A 13,569-nucleotide genomic window follows, 5' to 3' on the forward strand; every position below is an offset into this window, starting at 1 on the left:
GAGTGTTTACAATCTTGCAAGCTTTTACTTTTTTTTTTTTTTGCTGATCTGTTAGTGTATGTGATTCCTCAAAATTCTGCTAGTTTGGGTTTTGAGTTGAGGCTCTGTTGAGTATTTTTAATTCATTTCTAATTCCAGTTCCAAATTCTCATTTTATATTTTTATAACTTTCATGGTACCCTTGAAGAAAGGATAAAAGAACTGTTATTCCAGTGGTTAGTAATACTCCAAATGCTAAAATAAAATTAAATCTTTCATGTCTCTTTTCATTTAATACTATAAACAAAATATTTTCCCACATTGTACTGTAAAAAAAAAATATTTATGGGCCGAAACTGTATGGTAACCAAAGTGAAAAGTGTAAACGAAAGAGAAGAAAGAATAATCAGTAATTATTTTTACCTTTCTTTTCCACCATTTTCGAGTTAACAAATATTTTATCCATTTTAAAAATGAATAATACTTAAGTATTTTTCAAATTCCTTACCATTTGTGATATATATAGTAGCCTCAGTTATAAACAATAACAAAGCCATCATGCTCTGGGACTAACTAATCAAATATATGAAGTTTTGCTAAGCTCAGGCAAGGGGCTATTTATCATGTTCATGACATACATAGATTTAATTAATTGCCACCATAATAGAAATACCTAAAAAGTATAATCAAAATATATAAAAAAAATGTATCATTACAAATTAGTTTCCTGTTGTAGACAGTTAAAGGTAAACTTTTTGAAAAAGAGTCTCCAGGAAAAACAAGTGTTGATGTGTGTATGACATCGGAAGCAGCCGTCCCTAGAGCTGAGTGATCGGGCCGACAGTCGGACAGTGAGCGAGAGGGGCTTGACCCGCAGATTGGAGCAGCAGTCACGTCCTCAGAGGAGCTCCCAGGGAGCCCACACGGCAGGTCTGCCAAGGTCCGCTGTCGGAGAGACGAGAGAGTGGCTTCACCACCGGACGTCGTAAGAGCGATGGAACACCACCCACCGCCGGCCAAGGAGGGAAGGGACATGAAACAGAAGCACAGCAGGAACCAACAAAGCAAGCACGCACAGCACAGTGGATTAGTTGGAGCTTTCATTCGTGACACTTGTGCATTATAAAGTTGCAGAGGTGACCTTGCAAGGCTTGACAACACAATATTGGGAGACAAGAACTTATCAATTACATAAGGAACTTTATAAAGTGGTCTTAAGTTTGGATCTAACACTAATCGTAGCATTAGAAGGCACCTGATCAGCTACATTGTACCTGATGTATGTCACAGCAAGTTTTCATAACTTTCTCTATGATTGCCTTGTGATCAGTCTCCAGTGGAAGAACTGATAGGGAAGGAAAGTTGGAGGGCATGGGACGGCCAGACAAACCATGGCAGAAAGACCCTTAGAAGCATTACTAAATCCTAGATTCAAGATAAGGCTCACATCCCAATCCTGCTGAAGAACCTCATGAAAAGCTGAGGGAGAGATGGCTCTGCTTAGTTATCCTGTAGAGTGTAGGGTCTGCTGGTAAACTGCTCGATGACCCACGTAACACCAATCTTTAAATTGGGTGGACTGAAACTACCTGGCATTGTTAGCAGCAATTAACAGTCCAAACTGTTGTACATATTTTTGTTCAAAGATTTTGACAGTAGTGATTGCTCATATTTTTCTTGGAATGTTTAAAATTTAATCATTGCACATTAAATAACATAGAAGGGGACCAAAAATTTAAATTAGAACAACGTTCCACAAGGCACACCATACCTCAGTGGCATGAAAACTCGCACAAGTATTCGCTAAAGGCTTGCACTGTAGATGAGTGCTGCTGGACCTCACAAAACTGGAATACATTTACCTAAAACAAAGACCTTGCAGAAGACACTGCAGTTTATGTGAATAATTTGTCCACACCGTACAAGGAAGAATGATGATTGTGCAAAATCGTAGGTTGCAACACACCGGTACTGCTAATTTGCTGTTCCTTCCATTTCCTCACAAAGTAAACATCCTTATTGACCTCACAAGGAACTGGTAACCCAGATTAGTTAATGTTGGCAAGTGTACTTATATGAACAATCTCTGTGGATGTATAGATTGTTGTCAATACCTTTATTTGCTTTAATATTGTGTTTCTCGTGTTCTTATGTTTGTCGGCAATGTTTGTGTTCACATATTTCAGATTACATGTGTTTATCTTAAATATATTATGGTCTTTTTCTTTTTCCACTGTTGCCCTAAATTTACATCAGTTAATAGTTAGGTTTCTGTGTGAGACTTGGCTAGACAGAGATGTAAATGCCTGCTGCCCAAGTGCCACCACGGACACTGGTGGGAGTGTGGTGTGTGGTCAGAGCGAGCTGCGAGCGGTGTCTGGGGAGATATCTGGTGTGTGGTGTGTGGTCAGAGAGAGCTGTTACCGGTGTCTGGGGAGATATCTGGTGTGTGGTGTGTGGTCAGAGCGAGCTGCGAGCGGTGTCTGGGGAAATGTGTGGTGTGTGGTCAGAGCGAGCTGCGAGCGGTGTCTGGGGAGATATCTGGTGTGTGGTGTGTGGTCAGAGCGAGCTGGAGCGGTGTCTGGGGAGATATCTGGTGTGTGGTGTGTGGTCAGAGCGAGCTGCGAGCGGTGTCTGGGAAAATGTGTGGTGTGTGGTCAGAGCGAGCTGCGAACGGTGTCTGGGGAGATATCTGGTGTGTGGTGTGTGGTCAGAGCGAGCTGCGAGCGGTGTCTGGGGAGATGTGTGGTGTGTGGTCAGAGCGAGCTGCGAGCGGTGTCTGGGGAGATATCTGGTGTGTGGTCAGAGCGAGCTGCGAGCGGTGTCTGGGGAGATGTGTGGTGTGTGGTCAGAGCGAGCTGCGAGCGGTGTCTGGGGAGATATCTGGTGTGTGGTGTGTGGTCAGAGCGAGCTGTTACCGGTGTCTGGGGAGATATCTGGTGTGTGGTGTGTGGTCAGAGCGAGCTGTGTGCGGTGTCTGGGGAGATATCTGGTGTGTGGTGTGTGGTCAGAGCGAGCTGTTACCGGTGTCTGGGGAGATATCTGGTGTGTGGTGTGTGGTCAGAGCGAGCTGTGAGCGGTGTCTGGGGAGATGTGTGGTGTGTGGTCAGAGCGATATGCGAGCGGTGTCTGGGGAGATGTGTGGTGTGTGATCAGAGCGAGCTGCGAGCGGTGTCTGGGGAGATGTGTGGTGTGTGGTCAGAGCGAGCTGCAAGCGGTGTCTGGGAAGATGTGTCGTGTGTGGTCAGAGCGATATGCGAGCGGTGTCTGGGGAGATGTGTGGTGTGTGGTCAGAGCGAGATGCGTGCATTGTCTGGGGAGATATCTGGTGTGTGGTGTATGGTAATAGCGAGCTGTGAGCGGTGTCTGGGGAGATATCTGGTGTGTGGTGTGTGGTCAGAGCGAGCTGCAAGCGGTGTCTGGGAAGATGTGTGGTGTGTGGTCAGAGCGAGCTGCGTGCGGTGTCTGGGGATATATCTGGTGTGTGGTGTGTGGTCAGAGCGAGCTGCGAGCGGTGTCTGGGAAGATGTGTGGTGTGTGGTCAGAGCGAGCTGCGTGCGATGTCTGGGGATATATCTGGTGTGTGGTCAGAGCGAGCTGCGAGCGGTGTCTGGGGAGATATCTGGTGTGTGGTGTGTGGTCAGAGCGAGCTGTGAGCGGTGTCTGGGGAGTTGTGTGGTCAGAGCGAGCTGCGTGTGGTGTCTGGGGAGATATCTGGTGTGTGGTGTGTGGTCAGAGCGAGCTGCAAGCGGTGTCTGGGACGATGTGTGGTGTGTGGTCAGAGCGAGCTGCGTGCGCTGTCTGGGGATATATCTGTTGTGTGGTGTGTGGTCAGAGCGAGCTGTGAGCGGTGTCTGGGGAGATGTGTGGTCAGAGCGAGCTGCGTCTTGTGTCTAGGGAGATATCTGGTGTGTGGTGTGTGGTCAGAGCGAGCTGCAAGCGGTGTCTGGGAAGATGTGTGGTGTGTGGTCAGAGCGAGCTGCGTGCAGTGTCTGGGGATATATCTGGTGTGTGGTGTGTGGTCAGAGCGAGCTGTGAGCGGTGTCTGGGGAGATGTGTGGTGTGTGGTCAGAGCGAGCTGCGTGCAGTGTCTGGGGATATATCTGGTGTGTGGTCAGAGCGAGCTGTGAGCGGTGTCTGGGGAGATGTGTGGTGTGTGGTCAGAGCGAGCTGCGTGTGGTGTCTGGGGAGATATCTGGTGTGTGGTGTGTGGTCAGTGCGAGCTGCGAGCGGTGTCTGGGAAGATGTGTGGTGTGTGGTCAGAGCGAGCTGCGTGCAGTGTCTGGGGATATATCTGGTGTGTGGTGTGTGGTCAGAGCGAGCTGTGAGCGGTGTCTGGGGAGATGTGTGGTGTGTGGTCAGAGCGAGCTGCGTCTTGTGTCTGGGGAGATATCTGGTGTGTGGTGTGTGGTCAGAGCGAGCTGCAAGCGGTGTCTGGGAAGATGTGTGGTGTGTGGTCAGAGCAAGCTGCGTGCAGTGTCTGGGGATATATCTGGTGTGTGGTGTGTGGTCAGAGCGAGCTGTGAGCGGTGTCTGGGGAGATGTGTGGTGTGTGGTCAGAGCGAGCTGCGTCTTGTGTCTAGGGAGATATCTGGTGTGTGGTCAGAGCGAGCTGCGTGCAGTGTCTGGGGATATATCTGGTGTGTGGTGTGTGGTCAGAGCGAGCTGCAAGCGGTGTCTGGGAAGATGTGTGGTGTGTGGTCAGAGCGAGCTGCGTGCAGTGTCTGGGGATATATCTGGTGTGTGGTGTGTGCTCAGAGGGAGCTGTGAGCGGTGTCTGGGGAGATGTGTGGTGTGTGGTCAGAGCAAGCTGCGTCTTGTGTCTGGGGAGATATCTGGTGTGTGGTCAGAGCGAGCATCAAGCGGTGTCTGGGAAGATGTGTGGTGTGTGGTCAGAGCAAGCTGCGTGCAGTGTCTGGGGTTATATCTGGTGTGTGGTGTGTGGTCAGAGCGAGCTGTGAGCGGTGTCTGGGGAGATGTGTGGTGTGTGGTCAGAGCGAGCTGCGTGCAGTGTCTGGGGATATATCTGGTGTGTGGTGTGTGGTCAGAGCGAGCTGTGAGCGGTATCTGGGAAGATGTGTGGTGTGTGGTCAGAGCAAGCTGCGAGCGGTGTCTGGGGAGATATCTGGTGTGTGGTGTGTGGTCAGAGCGAGCTGGAGCGGTGTCTGGGGAGATATCTGGTGTGTGGTGTGTGGTCAGAGCGAGCTGCGAGCGGTGTCTGGGGAGATGTGTGGTGTGTGGTCAGAGCGAGCTGCGAGCGGTGTCTGGGGAGATATCTGGTGTGTGGTGTGTGGTCAGAGCGAGCTGTTACGGGTGTCTGGGGAGATATGTGGTGTGTGGTCAGAGCGAGCTGTGAGCGGTGTCTGGGGAGATATCTGGTGTGTGGTCAGAGCGAGCTGTGAGCGGTGTCTGGGGAGATATCTGGTGTGTGGTCAGAGCGAGCTGCAAGCGGTGTCTGGGGAGATGTGTGGTGTGTGGTCAGAGCGAGCTGCGAGCGGTGTCTGGGGAGATATCTGGTGTGTGGTGTGTGGTCAGAGCGAGCTGTTACCGGTGTCTGGGGAGATATCTGGTGTGTGGTGTGTGGTCAGAGCGAGCTGTGTGCGGTGTCTGGGGAGATATCTGGTGTGTGGTGTGTGGTCAGAGCGAGCTGTTACCGGTGTCTGGGGAGATATCTGGTGTGTGGTGTGTGGTCAGAGCGAGCTGTGAGCGGTGTCTGGGGAGATGTGTGGTGTGTGGTCAGAGCGATATGCGAGCGGTGTCTGGGGAGATGTGTGGTGTGTGGTCAGAGCGAGCTGCGAGCGGTGTCTGGGGAGATGTGTGGTGTGTGGTCAGAGCGAGCTGCAAGCGGTGTCTGGGAAGATGTGTCGTGTGTGGTCAGAGCGATATGCGAGCGGTGTCTGGGGAGATGTGTGGTGTGTGGTCAGAGCGAGCTGCGTGCATTGTCTGGGGAGATATCTGGTGTGTGGTGTATGGTCATAGCGAGCTGTGAGCGGTGTCTGGGGAGATATCTGGTGTGTGGTGTGTGGTCAGAGCGAGCTGCAAGCGGTGTCTGGGAAGATGTGTGGTGTGTGGTCAGAGCGAGCTGCGTGCGATGTCTGGGGATATATCTGGTGTGAGGTGTGTGGTCAGAGCGAGCTGCGAGCGGTGTCTGGGGAGATATCTGGTGTGTGGTGTGTGGTCAGAGCGAGCTGTGAGCGGTGTCTGGGGAGTTGTGTGGTCAGAGCGAGTTGCGTGTGGTGTCTGGGGAGATATCTGGTATGTGGTGTGTGGTCAGAGCGAGCTGCAAGCGGTGTCTGGGACGATGTGTGGTGTGTGGTCAGAGCGAGCTGCGTGCGCTGTCTGGGGATATATCTGTTGTGTGGTGTGTGGTCAGAGCGAGCTGTGAGCGGTGTCTGGGGAGATGTGTGGTGTGTGGTCAGAGCGAGCTGCGTCTTGTGTCTAGGGAGATATCTGGTGTGTGGTGTGTGGTCAGAGTGAGCTGCAAGAGGTGTCTGGGAAGATGTGTGGTGTGTGGTCAGAGCGAGCTGCGTGCAGTGTCTGGGGATATATCTGGTGTGTGGTGTGTGGTCAGAGCGAGCTGTGAGCGGTGTCTGGGGAGATGTGTGGTGTGTGGTCAGAGCGAGCTGCGTGCAGTGTCTGGGGATATATCTGGTGTGTGGTGTGTGGTCAGAGCGAGCTGTGAGCGGTGTCTGGGGAGATGTGTGGTGTGTGGTCAGAGCGAAAGCGTGCAGTGTCTGGGGATATATCTGGTGTGTGGTGTGTGGTCAGAGCGAGCTGTGAGCGGTGTCTGGGGAGATGTGTGGTGTGTGGTCAGAGCGAGCTGCGTCTTGTGTCTGGGGAGATATCTGGTGTGTGGTGTGTGGTCAGAGCGAGCTGCAAGCGGTGTCTGGGAAGATGTGTGGTGTGTGGTCAGAGCAAGCTGCGTGCAGTGTCTGGGGATATATCTGGTGTGTGGTGTGTGGTCAGAGCGAGCTGTGAGCGGTGTCTGGGGAGATGTGTGGTGTGTGGTCAGAGCGAGCTGCGTCTTGTGTCTAGGGAGATATCTGGTGTGTGGTGTGTGGTCAGAGCGAGCTGCAAGCGGTGTCTGGGAAGATGTGTGGTGTGTGGTCAGAGCGAGCTGCGTGCAGTGTCTGGGGATATATCTGGTGTGTGGTGTGTGGTCAGAGCGAGCTGTGAGCGGTGTCTGGGGAGATGTGTGGTGTGTGGTCAGAGCGAGCTGCGTGCAGTGTCTGGGGATATATCTGGTGTGTGGTGTGTGGTCAGAGCGAGCTGTAAGCGGTGTCTGGGAAGATGTGTGGTGTGTGGTCAGAGCAAGATGCGTGCAGTGTCTGGGGATATATCTGGTGTGTGGTGTGTGGTCAGAGCGAGCTGTGAGCGGTGTCTGGGGAGATGTGTGGTGTGTGGTCAGAGCGAGCAGCGTGCAGTGTCTGGGAAGATGTGTGGTGTGTGGTCAGAGCAAGCTGCGTGCAGTGTCTGGGGATATATCTGGTGTGTGGTGTGTGGTCAGAGCGAGCTGTGAGCGGTGTCTGGGGATATATCTGGTGTGTGGTGTGTGGTCAGAGCGAGCTGTGAGCGGTGTCTGGGAAGATGTGTGGTGTGTGGTCAGAGCAAGCTGCGTGCAGTGTCTGGGGATATATTTGGTGTGTAGTGTATGGTCAGAGCGAGCTGTGAGCGGTGTCTGGGGAGATATGTGGTGTGTGGTCAGAGCGAGCTGTGAGCGGTGTCTGGGGAGATATCTGGTGTGTGGTCAGAGCGAGCTGTGAGCGGTGTCTGGGGAGATATCTGGTGTGTGGTCAGAGCGAGCTGCAAGCGGTGTCTGGGGAGATATCTGGTGTGTGGTGTGTGGTCAGAGCGAGCTGTTACCGGTGTCTGGGGAGATATCTGGTGTGTGGTGTGTGGTCAGAGCGAGCTGTGTGCGGTGTCTGGGGAGATATCTGGTGTGTGGTGTGTGGTCAGAGCGAGCTGTTACCGGTGTCTGGGGAGATATCTGGTGTGTGGTGTGTGGTCAGAGCGAGCTGTGTGCGGTGTCTGGGGAGATATCTGGTGTGTGGTGTGTGGTCAGAGCGAGCTGTGAGCGGTGTCTGGGGAGATGTGTGGTGTGTGGTCAGAGCGATATGCGAGCGGTGTCTGGGGAGATGTGAGGTGTGTGGTCAGAGCGAGCTGCGAGCGGTGTCTGGGGAGATATCTGGTGTGTGGTGTGTGGTCAGAGCGAGCTGTTACCGGTGTCTGGGGAGATATCTGGTGTGTGGTGTGTGGTCAGAGCGAGCTGTGAGCTGTGTCTGGGGAGATGTGTCGTGTGTGGTCAGAGCGATATGCGAGCGGTGTCTGGGGAGATGTGTGGTGTGTGGTCAGAGCGAGCTGCGAGCGGTGTCTGGGGAGATGTGTGGTGTGTGGTCAGAGCGAGCTGCAAGCGGTGTCTGGGAAGATGTGTCGTGTGTGGTCAGAGCGATATGCGAGCGGTGTCTGGGGAGATATCTGGTGTGTGGTGTGTGGTCAGAGCGAGCTGTGTGCGGTGTCTGGGGAGATATCTGGTGTGTGGTGTGTGGTCAGAGCGAGCTGTTACCGGTGTCTGGGGAGATATCTGGTGTGTGGTGTGTGGTCAGAGCGAGCTGTGTGCGGTGTCTGGGGAGATATCTGGTGTGTGGTGTGTGGTCAGAGCGAGCTGTTACCGGTGTCTGGGGAGATATCTGGTGTGTGGTGTGTGGTCAGAGCGAGCTGTGAGCGGTGTCTGGGGAGATGTGTGGTGTGTGGTCAGAGCGATATGCGAGCGGTGTCTGGGGAGATGTGTGGTGTGTGGTCAGAGCGAGCTGCGAGCGGTGTCTGGGGAGATGTGTGGTGTGTGGTCAGAGCGAGCTGCAAGCGGTGTCTGGGAAGATGTGTCGTGTGTGGTCAGAGCGATATGCGAGCGGTGTCTGGGGAGATGTGTGGTGTGTGGTCAGAGCGAGCTGCGTGCATTGTCTGGGGAGATATCTGGTGTGTGGTGTATGGTCATAGCGAGCTGTGAGCGGTGTCTGGGGAGATATCTGGTGTGTGGTGTGTGGTCAGAGCGAGCTGCAAGCGGTGTCTGGGAAGATGTGTGGTGTGTGGTCAGAGCGAGCTGCGTGCGGTGTCTGGGGATATATCTGGTGTGTGGTGTGTGGTCAGAGCGAGCTGCGAGCGGTGTCTGGGAAGATGTGTCGTGTGTGGTCAGAGCGAGCTGCGTGCGATGTCTGGGGATATATCTGGTGTGAGGTGTGTGGTCAGAGCGAGCTGCGAGCGGTGTCTGGGGAGATATCTGGTGTGTGGTGTGTGGTCAGAGCGAGCTGTGAGCGGTGTCTGGGGAGTTGTGTGGTCAGTGCGAGTTGCGTGTGGTGTCTGGGGAGATATCTGGTGTGTGGTGTGTGGTCAGAGCGAGCTGCAAGCGGTGTCTGGGACGATGTGTGGTGTGTGGTCAGAGCGAGCTGCGTGCGCTGTCTGGGGATATATCTGTTGTGTGGTGTGTGGTCAGAGCGAGCTGTGAGCGGTGTCTGGGGAGATGTGTGGTGTGTGGTCAGAGCGAGCTGCGTCTTGTGTCTAGGGAGATATCTGGTGTGTGGTGTGTGGTCAGAGTGAGCTGCAAGAGGTGTCTGGGAAGATGTGTGGTGTGTGGTCAGAGCGAGCTGCGTGCAGTGTCTGGGGATATATCTGGTGTGTGGTGTGTGGTCAGAGCGAGCTGTGAGCGGTGTCTGGGGAGATGTGTGGTGTGTGGTCAGAGCGAGCTGCGTGCAGTGTCTGGGGATATATCTGGTGTGTGGTGTGTGGTCAGAGCGAGCTGTGAGCGGTGTCTGGGGAGATGTGTGGTGTGTGGTCAGAGCGAAAGCGTGCAGTGTCTGGGGATATATCTGGTGTGTGGTGTGTGGTCAGAGCGAGCTGTGAGCGGTGTCTGGGGAGATGTGTGGTGTGTGGTCAGAGCGAGCTGCGTCTTGTGTCTGGGGAGATATCTGGTGTGTGGTGTGTGGTCAGAGCGAGCTGCAAGCGGTGTCTGGGAAGATGTGTGGTGTGTGGTCAGAGCAAGCTGCGTGCAGTGTCTGGGGATATATCTGGTGTGTGGTGTGTGGTCAGAGCGAGCTGTGAGCGGTGTCTGGGGAGATGTGTGGTGTGTGGTCAGAGCGAGCTGCGTCTTGTGTCTAGGGAGATATCTGGTGTGTGGTGTGTGGTCAGAGCGAGCTGCAAGCGGTGTCTGGGAAGATGTGTGGTGTGTGGTCAGAGCGAGCTGCGTGCAGTGTCTGGGGATATATCTGGTGTGTGGTGTGTGGTCAGAGCGAGCTGTGAGCGGTGTCTGGGGAGATGTGTGGTGTGTGGTCAGAGCGAGCTGCGTGTGGTGTCTGGGGAGATATCTGGTGTGTGGTGTGTGGTCAGAGCGAGCTGCAAGCGGTGTCTGGGAAGATGTGTGGTGTGTGGTCAGAGCGAGCTGCGTGCAGTGTCTGGGGATATATCTGGTGTGTGGTGTGTGCTCAGAGGGAGCTGTGAGCGGTGTCTGGGAGGATGTGTGGTGTGTGGTCAGAGCAAGCTGCATCTTGTGTCTGGGGAGATATCTGGTGTGTGGTGTGTGGTCAGAGCGAGCTGCAAGCGGTGTCTGGGAAGATGTGTGGTGTGTGGTCAGAGCGAGCTGCGAGCGGTGTCTGGGGAGATATCTGGTGTGTGGTGTGTGGTCAGAGCGAGCTGCAAGCGGTGTCTGGGAAGATGTGTGGTGTGTGGTCAGAGCAAGCTGCGTGCAGTGTCTGGGGATATATCTGGTGTGTGGTGTGTGGTCAGAGCGAGCTGTGAGCGGTGTCTGGGGAGATGTGTGGTGTGTGGTCAGAGCGAGCTGCGTGCAGTGTCTGGGGATATATCTGGTGTGTGGTGTGTGGTCAGAGCGAGCTGTGAGCGGTGTCTGGGGAGATGTGTGGTGTGTGGTCAGAGCGAGCTGCGTGTGGTGTCTGGGGAGATATCTGGTGTGTGGTGTGTGGTCAGAGCGAGCTGCGAGCGGTGTCTGGGAAGATGTGTGGTGTGTGGTCAGAGCGAGCTGCGTGCAGTGTCTGGGGATATATCTGGTGTGTGGTGTGTGGTCAGAGCGAGCTGTGAGCGGTGTCTGGGGAGATGTGTGGTGTGTGGTCAGAGCGAGCTGCGTGCAGTGTCTGGGGATATATCTGGTGTGTGGTGTGTGGTCAGAGCGAGCTGTGAGCGGTGTCTGGGGAGATGTGTGGTGTGTGGTCAGAGTGAGCTGCGTCTTGTGTCTGGGGAGATATCTGGTGTGTGGTGTGTGGTCAGAGCGAGCTGCGAGTGGTGTCTGGGAAGATGTGTGGTGTGTGGTCAGAGCGAGCTGCGTGCAGTGTCTGGGGATATATCTGGTGTGTGGTGTGTGGTCAGAGCGAGCTGTGAGCGGTGTCTGGGAAGATGTGTGGTGTGTGGTCAGAGCGAGCTGCGTGCGGTGTCTGGGGAGATATCTGGTGTGTGGTGTGTGGTCAGAGCGAGCTGTTACCGGTGTCTGGGGAGATATCTGGTGTGTGGTGTGTGGTCAGAGCGAGCTGTGAGCGGTGTCTGGGGAGATGTGTCGTGTGTGGTCAGAGCAAGCTGCGTGCAGTGTCTGGGGATATATCTGGTGTGTGGTGTGTGGTCAGAGCGAGCTGTGAGCGGTGTCTGGGGATATATCTGGTGTGTGGTGTGTGGTCAGAGCGAGCTGTGAGCGGTGTCTGGGAAGATGTGTGGTGTGTGGTCAGAGCAAGCTGCGTGCAGTGTCTGGGGATATATTTGGTGTGTAGTGTATGGTCAGAGCGAGCTGTGAGCGGTGTCTGGGGAGATATGTGGTGTGTGGTCAGAGCGAGCTGTGAGCGGTGTCTGGGGAGATATCTGGTGTGTGGTCAGAGCGAGCTGTGAGCGGTGTCTGGGGAGATATCTGGTGTGTGGTCAGAGCGAGCTGCAAGCGGTGTCTGGGGAGATATCTGGTGTGTGGTGTGTGGTCAGAGCGAGCTGTTACCGGTGTCTGGGGAGATATCTGGTGTGTGGTGTGTGGTCAGAGCGAGCTGTGTGCGGTGTCTGGGGAGATATCTGGTGTGTGGTGTGTGGTCAGAGCGAGCTGTTACCGGTGTCTGGGGAGATGTGTGGTGTGTGGTCAGAGCGAGCTGCGTGCAGTGTCTGGGGATATATCTGGTGTGTGGTCAGAGCGAGCTGTGAGCGGTGTCTGGGGAGATGTGTGGTGTGTGGTCAGAGCGAGCTGCGTGCAGTGTCTGGGGATATATCTGGTGTGTGGTCAGAGCGAGCTGTGAGCGGTGTCTGGGGAGATGTGTGGTGTGTGGTCAGAGCGAGCTGCGTGTGGTGTCTGGGGAGATATCTGGTGTGTGGTGTGTGGTCAGTGCGAGCTGCGAGCGGTGTCTGGGAAGATGTGTGGTGTGTGGTCAGAGCGAGCTGCGTGCAGTGTCTGGGGATATATCTGGTGTGTGGTGTGTGGTCAGAGCGAGCTGTGAGCGGTGTCTGGGGAGATGTGTGGTGTGTGGTCAGAGCGAGCTGCGTCTTGTGTCTGGGGAGATATCTGGTGTGTGGTGTGTGGTCAGAGCGAGCTGCAAGCGGTGTCTGGGAAGATGTGTGGTGTGTGGTCAGAGCAAGCTGCGTGCAGTGTCTGGGGATATATCTGGTGTGTGGTGTGTGGTCAGAGCGAGCTGTGAGCGGTGTCTGGGGAGATGTGTGGTGTGTGGTCAGAGCGAGCTGCGTCTTGTGTCTAGGGAGATATCTGGTGTGTGGTCAGAGCGAGCTGCGTGCAGTGTCTGGGGATATATCTGGTGTGTGGTGTGTGGTCAGAGCGAGCTGCAAGCGGTGTCTGGGAAGATGTGTGGTGTGTGGTCAGAGCGAGCTGCGTGCAGTGTCTGGGGATATATCTGGTGTGTGGTGTGTGCTCAGAGGGAGCTGTGAGCGGTGTCTGGGGAGATGTGTGGTGTGTGGTCAGAGCAAGCTGCGTCTTGTGTCTGGGGAGATATCTGGTGTGTGGTCAGAGCGAGCTGCAAGCGGTGTCTGGGAAGATGTGTGGTGTGTGGTCAGAGCAAGCTGCGTGCAGTGTCTGGGGTTATATCTGGTGTGTGGTGTGTGGTCAGAGCGAGCTGTGAGCGGTGTCTGGGGAGATGTGTGGTGTGTGGTCAGAGCGAGCTGCGTGCAGTGTCTGGGGATATATCTGGTGTGTGGTGTGTGGTCAGAGCGAGCTGTGAGCGGTGTCTGGGGAGATGTGTGGTGTGTGGTCAGAGCGAGCTGCGTGTGGTGTCTGGGGAGATATCTGGTGTGTGGTGTGTGGTCAGAGCGAGCTGCGAGCGGTGTCTGGGAAGATGTGTGGTGTGTGGTCAGAGCGAGCTGCGTGCAGTGTCTGGGGATATATCTGGTGTGTGGTGTGTGGTCAGAGCGAGCTGTGAGCGGTGTCTGGGGAGATGTGTGGTGTGTGGTCAGAGCGAGCTGCGTGCAGTGTCTGGGGATATATCTGGTGTGTGGTGTGTGGTCAGAGCGAGCTGTGAGCGGTGTCTGGGGAGATGTGTGGTGTGTGGTCAGAGTGAGCTGCGTCTTGTGTCTGGGGAGATATCTGGTGTGTGGTGTGTGGTCAGAGCGAGCTGCGAG

At 54.7% G+C, this 13,569-nt stretch overlaps 1 protein-coding gene across 8 annotated transcripts in view; it reads left to right on the forward strand.

Moving 5' to 3' along the window:
* The window catches only part of LOC134533294 (large ribosomal subunit protein mL39), a 191,545-nt gene that overhangs the window by 75,254 nt on the left and 102,722 nt on the right, over positions 1-13,569 (forward strand). The gene's annotated exons all lie outside the window — the stretch shown is intronic.

The sequence above is a fragment of the Bacillus rossius genome, chromosome 6 (genome assembly GCF_032445375.1).
Source record: "Bacillus rossius redtenbacheri isolate Brsri chromosome 6, Brsri_v3, whole genome shotgun sequence".
Classification (NCBI taxonomy): domain Eukaryota; kingdom Metazoa; phylum Arthropoda; class Insecta; order Phasmatodea; family Bacillidae; genus Bacillus; species Bacillus rossius.